This window comes from Dendropsophus ebraccatus, chromosome 3, assembly GCF_027789765.1.
Source record: "Dendropsophus ebraccatus isolate aDenEbr1 chromosome 3, aDenEbr1.pat, whole genome shotgun sequence".
In the NCBI taxonomy this organism is placed as follows: Eukaryota; Metazoa; Chordata; class Amphibia; order Anura; family Hylidae; genus Dendropsophus; species Dendropsophus ebraccatus.
In genome coordinates this window covers 191792240-191809911 of record NC_091456.1, presented here as the reverse complement: position 1 = coordinate 191809911, position 17672 = coordinate 191792240, and the positions used below count along the sequence as shown (strand labels likewise).

The 17672-nt window shown below is 45.6% G+C and overlaps 2 protein-coding genes across 3 annotated transcripts in view; one reads left to right on the top strand and one right to left on the bottom strand.

The window, feature by feature from the left end:
* The window catches only part of LOC138786631 (uncharacterized), a 491239-nt gene that overhangs the window by 427723 nt on the left and 45844 nt on the right, over positions 1–17672 (top strand). The gene's annotated exons all lie outside the window — the stretch shown is intronic.
* The window catches only part of LOC138786715 (oocyte zinc finger protein XlCOF6-like), a 118420-nt gene that overhangs the window by 81980 nt on the left and 18768 nt on the right, over positions 1–17672 (bottom strand). The gene's annotated exons all lie outside the window — the stretch shown is intronic.

Sequence of the window (17672 nt, the reverse complement as noted above, 5' to 3'; positions counted from 1 at the left end):
AGGAGGAGGAGGAGTCACATGATCAGGGGCTGCTGCTCAGTGTATGCAGGACTCTGCTGTGCTGGATGAGCTGAAGTGATGTGTATGCAGCAGAGCTGTGTGTGTGTGATGTGTGTGGAGCAGAGCTGTGTATGTGTGTGTTATATATGCCTGCAGCAGAGCCCTGTGTGTAATATACATGTAGCTGAGCCGTATGTGTGTAATGTACATGTAGCTGAGCTGTATGTGTGTAATGTACATGTAGCTGAGCTGTATGTGTGTAATGTACATGTAGCTGAGCTGTATATATGTGTAATGTACATGTAGCTGAGCTGTATATGTGTGTAATGTACATGTAGCTGAGCTGTATGTGTGTAATGTACATGTAGCTGAGCTGTATATATGTGTAATGTACATGTAGCTGAGCTGTATATGTGTGTAATGTACATGTAGCTGAGCTGTATATGTGTGTAATGTACATGTAGCTGAGCTGTATGTGTGTAATGTACATGTAGCTGAGCTGTATGTGTGTAATGTACATGTAGCTGAGCTGTATGTGTGTAATGTACATGTAGCTGAGCTGTATGTGTAATGTACATGTAGCTGAGCTGTATATATGTGTAATGTACATGTAGCTGAGCTGTATGTGTGTAATGTACATGTAGCTGAGCTGTATGTGTGTGTAATGTACATGTAGCTGAGCTGTATATGTGTAATGTACATGTAGCTGAGCTGTATATATGTGTAATGTACGTGTAGCTGAGCTGTATATATGTGTAATGTGCATGTAGCTGAGCTGTATGTGTGTAATGTACATGTAGCTGAGCTGTATATATGTGTAATGTGCATGTAGCTGAGCTGTATGTGTGTAATGTACATGTAGCTGAGCTGTATATGTGTGTAATGTACATGTAGCTGAGCTGTATATGTGTAATGTACATATAGCTGAGCTGTATATGTGTGTAATGTACATGTAGCTGAGCTGTGTATGTGTGTAATGTACATGTAGCTGAGCTGTATGTGTGTAATGTACATGTAGCTGAGCTGTTTGTGTGTAATGTACATGTAGCTGAGCTGTATGTGTGTAATGTACATGTAGCTGAGCTGTATATATGTGTAATGTACATGTAGCTGAGCTGTATATGTGTGTAATGTACATGTAGCTGAGCTGTATGTGTGTAATGTACATGTAGCTGAGCTGTCTGTGTGTAATGTACATGTAGCTGAGCTGTATATGTGTAATGTATATGTAGCTGAGCTGTATATGTGTAATGTACATGTAGCTGAGCTGTATATGTGTGTAATGTACATGTAGCTGAGCTGTATATGTGTGTAATGTACATGTAGCTGAGCTGTATATGTGTGTAATGTACATGTAGCTGAGCTGTATATGTGTAATGTACATGTAGCTGAGCTGTATGTGTGTAATGTACATGTAGCTGGGCTGTATATGTGTAATGTACATGTAGCTGAGCTGTATATGTGTAATGTACATGTAGCTGAGCTGTATGTGTGTAATGTACATGTAGCTGGGCTGTATATGTGTAATGTACATGTAGCTGAGCTGTATATGTGTGTAATGTACATGTAGCTGAGCTGTATATGTGTAATGTACATGTAGCTGAGCTGTATATGTGTGTAATGTACGTGTAGCTGAGCTGTATATATGTGTAATGTACATGTAGCTGAGCTGTATGTGTGTAATGTACATGTAGCTGAGCTGTATATGTGTAATGTACATGTAGCTGAGCTGTATATGTGTGTAATGTACATGTAGCTGAGCTGTATGTGTGTAATGTACATGTAGCTGAGCTGTATATGTGTAATGTACATGTAGCTGAGCTGTATGTGTGTAATGTACATGTAGCTGAGCTGTATATATGTGTAATGTACATGTAGCTGAGCTGTATATATGTGTAATGTACATGTAGCTGAGCTGTATATGTGTGTAATGTACATGTAGCTGAGCTGTATGTGTGTAATGTACATGTAGCTGAGCTGTATGTGTGTAATATACATGTAGCTGAGCTGTATATGTGTAATGTACATGTAGCTGAGCTGTATGTGTACACAGTAGAACTGTATATGTGTAATGTACATGTAGTTGAGCTGTATGTGTACACAGTAGGGCTGCGTTCACACTACGTATATTTCAGTCAGTATATGTATATTTCAGTCAGTATTGTGGTCCTCATATTGCAACCAAAACCAGGAGTGGATTAAAAACACAGAAAGGCTCTGTTCACACAATGTTGAAATTAAGTGGATGGCCGCCATTTAATGGCAAATATTTGCTGTTATTTTAAAACAACGGCTGTTATAGTGAAATAATGGCCGTTATTTACTGTTATATGGCGGCCATCCACTCAATTTCAACATTGTGTAAACAGATCCTTTCTGTGTTTTTAATCCACTCCTGGTTTTGGTTGCAATATGAGGACCACAATACTGACTGAAATATATGTAGTGTGAACGCAGCCTCGAGCTGTATGTGTGTAATGTAATGAGGAAACTACCAATCTACTACATACATTCTTCTCTACTGTATTCAGAGTAGAATCCTATATCAGATGACATGACTAGGGGTAATGTAAATCCTCCCATAAATCTCACCTGCCTAAAACAACAAGAATTAGAAAGATGCCTTAAAGTGACTGTACAACCAGGCCCAGGCTGAAGCACTGGAGGCGGCCGACCCACCATTAATGGGAGAAAACCCCAGCCCCTCTATGATAGGGTTCCATTGATTCTAATGGAGTCACGTCATGGAGGGGCTGGAGTTTCTTCCCACTAAGGGTGGGTCGGCCGCCTCCAGTGCTTCAGCCTGGGCCTGGTGGTACAGTCACTTTAACCCCTTAGTGACCGCCGATACGGCTTTCTACGGCGGTCACTAATGGGCCTTATTCTGCTGCCATCAGCTTTTTACGGCGATGGCAGAGAATAAGGCTGCGGGGCCGGGACGGCCCCCACCCCATCCCCCCGGCTACCGGAGGTAGCTGAGGGGTTGGGGCAGTGTGTGAGGTCCGTCCCGGCCCCCCCCCCTTACCGACGATCGCCGCTATTAACGTTATAGCGGCGGCCGTCGGTAAAGAGGATTACCGGTGCCGCCGCCACCTTTCATCTCCCCCCGCCGTGAATCTACGGCGGGGGGAGATGAAATAAGTGTATATCAGACCCCAGATCAGACCCCCCTAGTGCCCCGATAACTAACCCCCCTCCCCCGGCGGCCATCATTTCCAAGATGGCCGCCGCAATCGCTGTGAACCGACTAACGTCGGTTCACAGCGATTAAAAAGTTAAAATGAATGAAAGCCCCATGCTCTCCGCCACCGGAGGTAGCGGAGAGCATGGGGCAGTCATCGGGGACCCCCCTGTGGGGTCCCGGTACAAGCGATCAGCGGTATATACTATATACCGCTGATCGCTTGTACCATGTGCTCCTGGCACTTTTTATCCCCTGTCACCATGAATGATTGGTGACAGGGGATAAAAAGTGATGTCCCCCCACCCCCCAAGTCGCCCCCCACCCCCCCTGTCACCCCCGTCCCCGAGTCACCCTCCCTTCCCCATATACTCACCGGATCCACGGAGCTCCTTCCTCCTCGACGTCCTGGCTGGTTATGAAGTGCGCATGCGCTTCACAACCAGCCAAGCTCTGAAAATTTAAAGTGACAGAGACCAATTTGGTCTCTGTCACTGAACTATGATTACTGTGATAGAAAATATCACAGTAATCATAGTAATACAGTGAAAATGAATATGTAAAGTACAAAAAGTGACAAACATACAAAAAAATAAAACACACTTTTTATTATAGTAATAATTGCAGTTTACTCCCAAATTACCCCTAACCCCTCCCCAGATTAGCCGTAACCACCGCACGTTGCCCGTATCCACCGCACGTTGCCCGTAACCACCGCACGTTGCCCGTAACCACCGCACGTTGCCCGTAACCACCGCACGTTGCCCGTAACCACCGCACGTTGCCCGTAACCACCGCAAATTGCCAGTGACCCCCTCCAGATTGCCCGTAACCACCCCAAATTACATGTACCCACCCCAGATTACCTATAAGCACTTCAGTTTATCAGTAACAATCCCAGATTGTCTGTAACCCTTCCAGGTTGCACATAACCCCCCCAGGTTCCCCGTAATCATGCCAGATTACATGTAACCCCCCCCAGATTGCACGTAACCACCGCGCGTTGCCTCTGACCACGCCACGATGCCTCTGACCACGCCACGATGCCTCTGACCACGCCACGATGCCTCTGACCACGCCACGATGCCTCTGACCACCGCACGTCGCCTCTGACCACCGCACGTCGCCTCTGACCACCGCACGTCGCCTCTGACCACCGCACGTCGCCTCTGACCACCGCACGTCGCCTCTGACCACCACACGTCGCCTCTGACCACCCCAAATTGCCAATGACCCCCTCCAGATTGCGGTGCCCATGTCAGATTACAGGTACCCACCCCAGATTGCCTATAAGAACTTCAGTTTATCCATAACCACCCCACATTGCCCGTAACCACCCCACGTTGCCCGTAACCACCCCAGATTGTCTGTAAGCACAGCAGGTTGCCCGTAACCACCCCACGTTTCCCGTAACCATCCCAGATTGTCTGTAAGCACAGCAGGTTGCCCGTAATCAGCCCACGTTGCCCGTTACCAGCCCACGTTGCCCGTTACCAGCCCATGTTGCCTGTAACCAGCCCACGTTGCCTGTAAGCAGCCCACGTTGTCTGTAACCAGCCCACGTTGCCTGTAACCACCCCACGTTGCCGTAACCACAGCAGGTTGCCCGTGACCACCACACGTTGCCCATAACCACCACACGTTGCCCGTAACCACCCCACGTTGCCTGTAACCACAGCAGGTTGCCCGTGACCACCCCATGTTGTCCGTAACCACCCCAGATTACCTGTAACCACCTCAGGTTGCCCATAACCACCCCTGGTTGCCCGTAACCACCCCACATTACCTGTAATTTCATTTTTTTTATTTTATTTTAGTAACTGCGCTATTCTAATAACCATTACTAGCTGCGGTTTTGCTCCTGTAAATTGGCGCTCCTTCCCTTCTGAGCCCTGCTGTGTGCCCATACAGTGGTTTATGCCCACACATGAGGTACCGTTTTACTCAGGAGAACCTGCGTTACAGATTTTGGGGTGAATTTTCTCTCCTGTTCCTCGTCAAATTGAGAAATTTCAAACTAAACCAACATATTATTGGAAAAATTCGAGTTTTTCATTTTTACTGGCCAATTTTGAATACTTTCCTCTAATACCTGTGGGGTAAAAATGGTCACCACACCCCAAGATGAATTCTTTGAGGGGTGCTCTTTCCAAAATGTGGTGACTTTTGGGGGGAATTTATTCTGCTGACACTACAGGGGCACTGCAAACGCACCTGGCGCTCAGAAACTTCTTCAGAAAAATCTGCACTGAAAATGCTAATTGGCGCTCCTTCCCTTCTGAGCCCGGCTGTGTGCCCATGCAGTGGTTTATGCCCACATATGGGGTACTGTTCTACTCAGGAGAACCTGCTTTACATATATTGGGGTGACATTTCTCTCCTGTTCCTCGTGAAATTGAGAAATTTCAAACTAAAGGAACATATTATTGGAAAAATTCGAGTTTTTCATTTTTACTGTCTACTTTTGAATATTTTCCTCAAACACCTGTGGGGTCAAAATGCTCACCACACCCCAAAATAAATTCTTTGAGGGGTGCACTTTCCAAAATGGAGTGACTTATTGGGAGATTTTACTCTGTGGACACTACAGGGGCTCTGCAAACGCACCTGGCACTCGGAAACTTCTTCAGCAAAATCTGCATTGAAAAAGCTAATTGGCGCTCCTTCCCTTTTGAGCCCTCCTGTGTGCCCATACAGTGGTTTACGCCCACATATGGGGTACCATTGTACTCAGGAGAACCTGCGTTACAAATTTTGTGGTACTTTTTTCCTCTTGTTCCTCGTGAAATTGAGAAATTTCAAACTAAAAGAACATAATATTGGAAAAATTTGAGTTTTTCATTTTTACTGTCTACTTTTGAATACTTTCCTCTAATACCTGTGGGGTCAAAATGGTCACCACACACCAAGATGAATACTTTGAGGGGTGCACTTTCCAAAATGGAGTGACTTATGGCGAGATTTTACTCCGCTGGCACTACAGGGGCACTGCAAACGCACCTGGCGCTCGGAAACTTCTGCAGCAAAATCTGCATTGAAAAAGCTAATTGGCGCTCCTTCCCTTCTGAGCCCTCCTGTGTGCCCATGCAGTGGTTTATACCGACATATGAGGTACCATTGTACTCAGGAGAACCTGCGTTACAAATTTTGGGGTACTTTTTTCCTCTTGTTCCTCGTGAAATTGAGAAATTTCAAACTAAACGAACATATTATTGGAAGAATTCGAGTTTTTCATTTTTACTGTCTTCTTTTGAATACTTTCCTGTAATACCTGTGGGGTCAAAATGGTCACCACACACCAAGATGAATTCTTTGAGGGGTGTACTTTCCAAAATGGGGTGACTTATGGGGGGTTTTCTCTCTGCTGACACTACAGGGGCACTACAAACGCACCTGGCGCTCAGAAACTTCTTCAGCAAAATCTGCATTGGAAAAGCTAATTGGCGCTCCCTTCCTTCTGAGCCCTGCTGTGTGCCCATACAGTGGTTTACGCCCACATATGGGGTACCGATGTACTCAAGAGAACCTGCATTACAAATTTTGGGGTGCTTTTTGTCTCATATTCCTTTTGAAAATGAGAAACTTTAATCTAAACGTACATATTATTGGAAAATTAAAATTTTCAATTTTTTTACTGCCTAATTGTGAATACTTTCCTCCAGCCCCTGTAGGGTTAAAATGCTCATTATACCCCTAGATTAATTCTTTAAGGTGTGTAGTTTCCAAAATGGGGTCACTTATGGGGGTTTTCAGGATACCAGACTTCTAAATCCATTTAAAAAAAGAACTGGTCCCTAAAAAAATCAGTTTCACGAAAATGTGATAATTTGCTGATAAATTTCTAAGCCCCATAACACCCTAAAAAAGTAAAATATGTTTACCAAATTATGCCAGAATAAAGAAGACATATTGGTAATGTGACTTAGTAACTAATTTATGTGCTACGACTTTCTTTTTTTAGAAGCAGAGAATTTCAAAGTTCATAAAATGCAAATTTTTAAAATTTTTCATGATATTTTGATGTTTTTCACAAAAAACACACAAAGTAGTGACCAAATTTTGCCACTAACATAAAGTGCCATATGTCACGAAAAAACAATCTCAGAATCGCTAGCATACGTTAAAGCATCACTGAGCTATAAGAGCATAAAGTGAGACAGGTCAGATTTTGAAAAATTAGCCTGGTCATTAAGGCCCAAACTAGCTGCAGCACAAAGGGGTTAAAAACAATAAAATCCATAAATCCGCAGCCCCAGAAAGTATCCAGCCCAGAGTTTTGCAGGAATTAAGTTCTGTGTTAGACCCTTATTCCTAATATTTGAAGATTCTATAACGACAGGAATTTTTCCTCTGGACTGGCGCATAGCTAATGTGGTACCAATTTTCAAGAAGGGGTCAAAGAGTGATCCTGGAAACTACAGGCCCGTAAGTCTAACATCTATAGTGGGTAAAGTATTTGAGGAGTTTGTAAGAGATGCTATACTGGAGTATCTTAATGATATGAATGAAAATAATCTTATGACGCAGCACCAGCATAGATTTATGAGGGATTGATCCTGTCAGACTAATCTGATCGGCTTCTATGAAGAGGTAAGTTATAGACTGGACCTGGGGGAGGCTGTGGATGTTGTGTATCTGGACTTTTCTGTAGTATTTGATACTGTGCTGCATAAAAGGTTGGTCCATAAAATGAGGATGCTGGGACTTGAGGAAAACATATGTAAATGGTTAAGTAACTGGCTGAGTGATAGAAAACAGAGGGCGGTCATTGATCGGGCATACTCTGATTAAGTCACAATTATTAGTGGGGTAGCACAGGGGTCAGTGTTGGGTCCATTTCTCTTTAATATATATCAATAACCTTGTAGAGGAGCTACAGAGTGGAATTTCCATTTTTACAATCCAATTGTCCAATTTTTTAAATTTTGGCTTACTGTGTATTTGAGTTTGACACACCTGATCTAGAGGAAACAAGGTTTCACCATCAGCACAGATGCGGATTCTTTACTGAACGAGCAGTGTGACTATGGAACTCTCTGCTAGATGATGTTGTCATGGCCCATTCATTAAAAAAAGTTCAAGGGAGGCCTGGATGCTTTTATTGAAAAATATATTTTTAAAAGTAATGGGCATTAGATTACATATAATAGACAATAAGAAAATGGAGACTTTGAGATGATAGGGGTACACGGCTATACAGTAGTGGGGGAGAATTAGAATTGAAAGCGGATATTAAAATGTAAAATTCTGCGGACCACCACAAATGGCGGATCACACATGCAAACTGCTGCAGCTTTAATTTTTTTAACTACGAAAAAACGCTGTTCCTCCATTATTGTGGGCTAGAGGCTGGTGTGACCCTTTGAAATATTGTGGGCGAGAACCTTCTGTGACACTGAAAAATTATGGACGAGGGCCTGGTGGTGACCCTCTGAAAATTGGTCTCTTCAGTGCATTGATTTGCTGGTTTAGGAGGAAGATAAGCAGAAAAGGGATAAACCAATGCAAAATAGACCCTGTATTGAGGTGATAGAGGTAGATGGTTGTCCACAGTTACAGTTTGTAAACACACCTAGCACTTGATGGTCCGCTGCTTTCCACCAGAAGAGAAGAGAAGTCTGGGGAAATCCATGCTTTATCCTTTGATGTGAAGTGTCAGCCTGTCAGCATTGTTAGTTCAGAGCAACACCCCGAAACAGCTGTCTGTGGATAGATACCATGGTTTTCCCTTGTCATTACATTTACTTATAGGGCCGTTAATATGGTGGTTTTCCTACAGGAGCCACCCCTAGGCTGGGCCCTTCCCGGAGGGATATCTGGCTAGTCCTGTGTTTCGAGACTCCTAAATGAGGCACCATGGGCTTCTTTATTGCACCCCAGGAGTGCCAAATACCCTCTCTGAAAAACGCCAGTGGAAGGGGAGGCCAGCACTTCCGATGTGTACAGCATACACACCCAATAGTTGAAGGATGCAGAGGGATCAGGGAAGACAATGGTATGGTCGGTTACATACTCCCTCACCATCTTAGAGAACTTTTCCTTCCTTGTCATCCTGGGCTGCACAAAGATGGAATTATCCTGGGAGAGTTCCATGAACATGTTCCAGACCTAGGGGAGTGCTTTAATGCCTGTGATGGACATACTGCCTGATCTTCTCATCTCCTCTCCTCGTTGACCCACTGAATTAAGTCCTCTGCCGCTAGCGCTGTCAAATAGAAAGTATTGTAGAAATTTCTTCCAGAGGGGCCTTGTGCTATGTTTGATCCATGAGTTACCCAATACATTTCCTGGCTGAATTAGTCTTCATCATCATGCAGTTTACATTTTGGCCTCATGAGACCAAGAGAGCGCCGAACAATCGCTCAACAGTACATTGTGAGTCTTCAAGCCGCATGCGCTCGAACGGAAGCTGCCACTGAGCTTTGAGTGTCAGTAGGTGACAGAAGAGGGACTGGCCACATCCCACATCGATGCCCGCCTTACTGTGAACAATGCTCTGTGCAAACAGATGATGAATACCACACAACTTAAGGCACATGTAAGGGTGTGAGAGGCATACAAGCATCATGTCAGACCATTTAAATAAGAATATTCTGCGTGCTAGATCACCTGCAAGGGCACCTGACCACACCATAAGCATCATAGTCTTGCAAGGGCTAGGGAGCATCTACACTAGGCCAAGGACCGGTGGGCCTATGTGCTGTTAATTGATGAAAGTCATAATTACATAGTTAATACGGTTAAAAAAAATGTCCATCAAGGACCACATGTCCATCAAGTTCAACCAAGGAGGGGATGGATGCAGGAAAGGGGACAGATGAGCATAGGTTGTATACATATGCATTTATGTTATTTTGGTCTAAGAACTTGTCTAGGCCTGTTTTGAAGCCATCTACTGTTTTTGCTGTGACCAGATCCTGGGGTAGACTGTTCCACAGATTCACAGTTCTCATTGTGAAGAAGACGTGTCGTCTCCAAAGATTGAACCTTTTTTCTCTTCTCGCCCTATGACGACACCCCTGGAGAGGACCACCTCCTCCCATTGGACAGGAAACAGAACCACTGGACCTTTAAAAGAAGCTCACCGCCCCACTCACGCCAGTATCTGTTTCCTGTCCCATGGGAGCAGGACTGGCAAGTGGGTTCTCCACCTGCATGTTGGATTTTTTAAAGAGGAGGACTGGGGCACCCGGCTATTTACCTCTGCCGACATCCCTGGCTGTAGAAGACTCCGCTGCTGGAGTCTGTACCTTGGCCCCCGCATCTCCGGAAGAGGGTCCCCGTGCTCCCCTGGCGCCTCCAGGACCGGGGCTGTAGGTCTCTGGCTATTTTCCTAGCCGGCGTGGTGGCGGGTGTGCGACGCGCGAGTGCTGGCGGCCCATGTGACCGGCTGCCGCGTGCGCGAGCGTGCTGACGTCATGCGTCGTGGGTCGCGGCCGGATGACGTCGGCCTGGGATCCTGTGAGTGGGATTACCCGTAGGCCTTGCCTGCGGCATCCGGGCTGCGGCCTGTCAGGGGGAAGCAATTGCTATCTGCACGGGAGGGTGTGCTGCATCAGCGCCGCGGCGGAAGGGGGCGGGGCCAGCCAGCCCTCACAATTTTTGGGCGCCAGATATAAAATGGAGACTGAGCTTGTGCTCAGTGTATATCCAGGATATCTGGTGTACTGGAGTACCTTTCCCTGGTGGATGGTATTCTGCTGTGACTCCTTGTGGCTATCTTGAGTGAGTACTATGGAGTCCCAAGGCGCTGAGACTTCTGAAAACCCTCAACCTGTGGCTGCTGCGGTATGGTTTGGGTAAGAGGGGTTCCCCCCATTCTTTTGTCTTACCAAAAATTATTATTAACAATTACATTTTGTTTATAATTAGGAGGAATCTAGGAAATCTAAGCCCAGGCCTAGAGAATGTCCGATTTGTAACAAGAGACTAAGTAGTGCGTACACTAAAGCCTTATGCGGTGGATGCATGAACAGGGTTCTGGATGATCAGGTGCCGGCGTTTTTGAGAAGTATGAAAGGGTTAATTAAGAGGCAAATTCGGGTAGAAATTCTGTGCCAGAAATTTTTTTTTTCTCTAGAATGTATGGACGATAAGATATAAGTTTATAAGTATAATCCTTATTTGATTTTAGGCCTCTCTCCCCTCCACACCCACTCCTACCCCTCCTACGGTTAGTGTTCAGGTGGATGAACCCCCGATAGAAGAAGTTCCTGGGCCTAGTGGTGAACTTCCGTCCTATCAACAGGTTGAGGAGGAGGAGGAAGAGGTTGAGGGGGATGAAGAGCTTTCGGGCCTCGAGGAACCTGGGGAATTACCTGCTGCCTTGGAAACCCAGGGGGAGGAAGCACCTAGAAAGCTTATGCCTACAGAGTATGTGGATAGCATTGTGAAGGCTGTAAGACAGACTATGGCTATTGAAGATAATCCTCAGCCTAGGTCTATTCAGGACATAATGTTCGAAGGATTGGCTCCGAAACAGCGTCCCGTTTTCCCCATCCATCAGAGCATAAAAAATTTGATATCCAATGAATGGGCCCGACCGGATAGAAAATTCTTTGTTCCACGGGCTGTAAGTTATGCAGGAGATGAGATTTTGACAGGGTTTCTTATGCCTTTTTCTCTCCTGATGATAATCTTTGTGTTATATTTGTTCCTTTTCCAATATAGTACAAGAGAAAGTATCCATTTAGCATGGAGGAATCAGCATCTTGGGATATGGCTCCAAAGATTGATCCTCCAGTGGCAAAACTTACACGCAAAGATGCTCTGCCATTTGAAGATTCCGCGTCTATGAAGGATCCAATGGATAAGAGGGCAGAGGTTTATCTGAGAAAGGATTGGGAGGCAACCACTGCAACATTCAAACCTCTTATTGCGACCACCTCAGTGGCAAGGTCGATGGAAATCTGGATGGCGCAGTTAAAAGATCAGATTAAATCCGGTGCCAGTAAGGAAGAATTACTGTCCCGATTCCCCATTATGGAGAACTCTGTGTCCTTCATGGCAGAAGCCTCTGCAGACGCCTTAAAGCTCGCAGCTAGAGCTGCAGCACTCTCCAACTCGGCAAGAAGAACACTGTGGCTAAGAGACTGGAAGGGTGACGTAACATCTAGAGCCAAGCTGTGCGCGGTCCCCTGTGAGGGAGATCTCCTAAGGTGTTAGAGAAAGCCTCAGACAAAAAGAAGGGATTTCCGCTTATCTCTTCCCAGACACCTAGGCCTTCCCGAGGCAGGGGTAGAAGAGGCAGAGGAGGTGCCCAGGTGGGGAGGAAAGATTGGAGACCCCCTAAGAAAGGTAGAGGACTCATGTTTTCGGGAGGTGACACTTCTAAAAAGCCGACACAATGACGCCAGATTCCTGTGGGAGGGCGATTATTTTTTTACTGTTCCGAATGGTGTAGAATTTCGAACAGCTCTTTTGTTTGTGATATAATAAAACACGTCCTTAAAATTTCTTTTTTGTCCTCCCCAGGGGAAAGATTTGTCATAACTAATCTTACCTCCAATCCTGAGAAGCATACGGCTATGGTCACAGAGGTAAAGTCCCTGTTAGACAAAAGGGTCTTAGTCCCGGTTCCGGAAGAGAAGAGAGGTAAAGGATTCTATTCTACCCTCTTCCTAGTTAAAAAACCTAATGGTTCCTTTCGAACCATCATAAACCTTAAGCCACTTAATCGAGTCCTGACCTATGAAAGGTTTAGAATGGAGTCCATCTCCTCAGCTATCCTTAACTTATCTCACAATTGCTTCATGGCCACAATAGATCTCAGGGACGCATATTACCATATCCCGGTTCATCCAGATCACCAAAAGTTCCTGAGGGTAGCAGTCAATATGGGTGATTCAGTTTTTCACTTCCAGTATACGGCCATGCCATTTGGCATCTCTCAGGCTCCCAGGATCTTTACTAAGGTCATGGCACACATCAGGGAACGGGACATTATCATCGTCCCCTACCTTGACGACTTCCTGATAGTAGATGACTCCGCTTCCTCTGTATCATCTAGTATTTTATTTGTGGAGGAAGTTTTTCGTAAACTTGGATGGGAAGTGAATGAGGAGAAGTCTAATAAAACCCCATCACAATATTGCAAATTCCTAGGGATTTGTCTAGATTCTGTATCCCAAAGGTCATTTCTACCTGAGAATAAGATAGCCTTAGTTATCCTCAAGGTACGGGAACTAATTGATAACCCACGGGTTTCTATTAGAAGGGCCATGTCGGTGTTGGGTCTTCTCACCTCTTGCATCCCGGCGGTCCGGTGGGCTCAGTATCACTCAAGAACTTTGCAGTTACAGATCCTAGAAGTCTGGAGTGGACACAATTACAACCTAGACGACTTATTTGTTTTGTCTCCTCAGACCCTCAGGTCCCTATCCTGGTGGATAACAAGGGGCAACCTAAACAAAGGACTTTCATGGAATATCCAGGATTATCTAATAATAACGACGGATGCAAGTCCTCACGGATGGGGAGCTCATTCAGACTCCTTGGTCCTACAAGGTTCCTGGAATCCGGAACACGCCAGAGACTCTCAGAACACAAGAGAATTAAGAGCAGTGTTCCTGACATTAGCACAATCTCTCTCGGTCATCCAAGGAAAGAATTTAAGGATTCTCACCGACAATGCCACTGCGGTAGCATATATAAACCACCAGGGGGGCACAAGGTCAGTAGAACTAATGAGGATCTCTCATTTCATTTTCAAGTTGGCGGAACTCCATCTCCTCTCCCTGACAGCTCTGCATCTAAGAAGAGTAGACAACTGCAGGGCGGACTTCTTAAGCAGACACCAGCTCCATCAAGGGGAGTGGGAACTAAATGAAGAAGTGTTCCACCAGATTTGCCAGCTATGGGGTCCTCCAAAGGTAGACCTGTTTGCCTCCCGTCAGAACAGAAAGGACAGAGCCTTTTATTCCCTGTGCCAATCGGACAGACCGCTAGCCCTGGATGCTCTAGCACAGTCTTGGCAGACAGGTCTACTTTATGCCTTTCCTCCCATACGGCTTCTTCCCCGGGTGATCAGGAAGATCAGACAGGACAGAGCGTATGTAATACTTATTGCGCCATTCTGGCCCAGAAGGGTGTGGTTCACCTGGCTTCGCAAGATGTCTCTAGCGGACCCTTGGATTTTACCGGAGCGAGTAGATCTTCTGAATCAGGGCCCAGTGTACCATCCAGGGGTGAAAAGCCTCCACTTGACAGCTTGGCTTTTGAGAGGCAATTACTAAGAGATGGAGGACTATCAGATGAGGTGATTTCTACTATGCTAGCAAGCAGAAAGGTCACTTCAGACATCTACTACAGAACTTGGAAGACTTTTCTCCGTTTTGCCAGTCACCCCATTAATGTCCTGGAACCACCCAACGTTCCTTTGGTGTTGGATTTTCTCCAGGAAGGTCTTAAAAGACATTTGACACCCAATACTATTAAAGTACAGGTCTCGGCTCTGAGTGCTCTCTACGATTATAGACTTGCAGAACACCCATGGATTAAACGCTTCATTAAAGCAGCCATTAGACTCCACTCCATAAAATCTAAGCTGCCTCCCTGGGATCTAAATTTAGTTCTCTCAGGACTAACATCTACTCCATTTGAGCCGATCTCTGAAATACACATCAAGTTCCTTTCCTGGAAGGTGGCTTTTCTTCTAACAATTACATCGGCCAGGAGAGTGGGAGAGATTAGAGCCTTCTCCATAGCCCAGCCTTACATGGTTATTCGGGATGACCGTATCACTCTCTCCCCTGATCCAGCATTTCTACCCAAGGTTGTATCAGAATTTCATAGATCCCAGGAGGTCATATTACCTCCCTTTTGTGTACATCCGTCTAACGACAGGGAGGCCTCCTTTCATTGTCTAGACGTAAGACGTGCTATAATACAGTACCTAGAGGTTACAAAGGATTGGAGAGTAGATAACAACATCCTTATAGTTTTTCAGGGGAAAAATAGAGGCAAGGCTGCTACATCCCAGACTATATCAAGGTGGATTAAACAAGCCATTAAAGAATGCTACACAGTCAGTGGTAAAGACCTTCCTAGTTCCATCACTGCGCATTCTACTAGATCAGTATCTACTTCTTGGGCAGAGAGGGCTTCTGTATCTATAGAAAAGATATGTAGAGCTGCTACTTGGAGCACACCACATACATTTTTTAAACATTATAGATTACAGCTCTCTCCTTCAGAGGACCTTAATTTTGGAAGTAGAGTCCTACAGGCAGTGGTCCCCCCCAGGCGATTATTCCTAGTCTAGTCTCCAGGGGTGCCGTCATAGGGCGAGAAGAGAAAATATTAAATTACTAACCGGTAATTTCTTTTCTTTGAGCCTATGACAGCACCCCGCCTATACCCACCCAAGAATAGGGTTTTTATATATAGTCACGATGATAAGTTTCCTCATATGTACATAGGTATATAGTTATATGGAGGGAAGGTGAGCTTCTTTTAAAGGTCCAGTGGTTCTGTTTCCTGTCCAATGGGAGGAGGTGGTCCTCTCCAGGGGTGCCGTCATAGGCTCAAAGAAAAGAAATTACCGGTTAGTAATTTAATATTTTCTCCAGGTGGAGGCAGCGTTCCCTTGTCTCTCCAGTTAGAGGCAGTGCCCCCTTATCTCTCAGGGCGGAGGCAGCGCCCCCTTGTCTCTCCAGGCAGAGGCAGTGCCCCCTTGTCTCTCCAGGTGGAGGCAGTGCCCTCTTGTCTCTCCAGGTGGAGGCAGCCCCCCTTGTCTCTCCAGGTGGAGGCAGTGCCCTCTTGTCCTTTGAGGGGGTTTTACCCAGAACATCTTTTCCCCATATTTCTTGTAGGGGACATTTATATATGTAAATAAATTAATCATATCTCCCCTTAAACGTCTCTTCTCCAGACTAAACATATTTAATTCTTTTAATCTCTCCTCACAACTAAGATGCTCCATTCCCCTTATTAGTTTAGTTGCCCGTCTTTGTACCCTCTCCAGCTCTAGGACATGCTTTTTATGAATCGGATTCCAAAACTGGACGGCATACTCCAGATGAGGCCGCACCAAAGCTTTATAAAGTGGTAATATTATATCCCTGTCCCGAGAGTCCAGGCCTGTTATATACATAACAATATCCTGCTGGCCTTAGAAGCAGCTGACTGACATTGTGTGCTGTTCTGTAGTCTATTATCTACAAGTACAACCAGATCCTTCTCCATCAGCGACTCCTAGGACATATAATGCTGCAGGTTATTACTCCCCCTAGGACATATGATGCATGTGGGTTATTAGTACCCAGGTGCATAACTTTATATTTATCCACATTGAACCTCATTTGCCAAGTGGACGCCCAAACACTCAGTGTGTCTAAGTCATCCTGTAAGATCTGCACATCCTCCATAGACTGTAATGTACTACAAAGCTTGGTGTCATCTGCAAACATAGAAACATTGCAGTTAATTCCATTCTCAATATCATTAATAAACAAGTTAAACAGAAGGGGGCACAGTACTGACCCTTGGGGTACACCACTTATTACCGGGGACCATTCGGAGTAGGAATCATTGACCACCACTCTCTGGGTACGATTATTAAACCAGTTCTCAATCCAGTTACAGATTAAACTTTCCAAACTGATAGACTTTTACTTACCCATCAGATGCCCATGAGGGACTGTGTAAACGCTTTTGCAAAATCCAGGTACACGATATGCACAGCCGCGCCGCCATCCAGGCTTCTACTTACCTCTTCATAGAAACATATTAGGTTGCTTTGACAGCTTCTATCCTTAGTAAAACCATGCTGGTTATCACTTATAATACTATTAGCCACTACATATTCCTGGATGTAGTCCTTTATAAGCCCCTCAAATAGTTTCCCCACAATGGATGTTAAGCTTACGGGTCTATAGTTACCCGGGGAAGTTCGAGAGCCCTTTTTGCAGATCGGCACTACATTTGCCTTACGCCAGTCACCAAAGAATCACTGAATATATCATACAATTCACACTGAGCAGAAATGATGTTGGAGACGTCAAATAGATCGCTATGTTTTAGCCACTGTCCTCACCAGATTGAGCCTTTGGCGGTGGTGTTATAGGGTGTGTGTTTGGGGGGGGGGTCTAGTGGTGGTGTTACAGTGTACAGGGCAGGTGTGTCTAGTCCATACAGAACTCATCTACACTTGGATGGTACAGAGACAGCCCAGACTACTTATATAATATCAGTAATTCAGTGAGACTAGGGGACCTCACATGGAGCGGCTGCTAGAGACTGGGGGACCTCACATGGAGCGGCTGCTGGAGACTGGGGGACCTCACATGGAGCGGCTGCTGGAGACTGGGGGACCTCACATGGAGCGGCTGCTGGAGACTGGGGGACCTCACATGGAGCGGCTGCTGGAGACTGGGGGACCTCACATGGAGTGGCTGCTGGAGACTGGGGGACCTCACATGGAGCGGCTGCTGGAGACTGGGGACCTCACATGGAGCGGCTGTTGCTGGAGACTGGGGGACCTATGGGATCA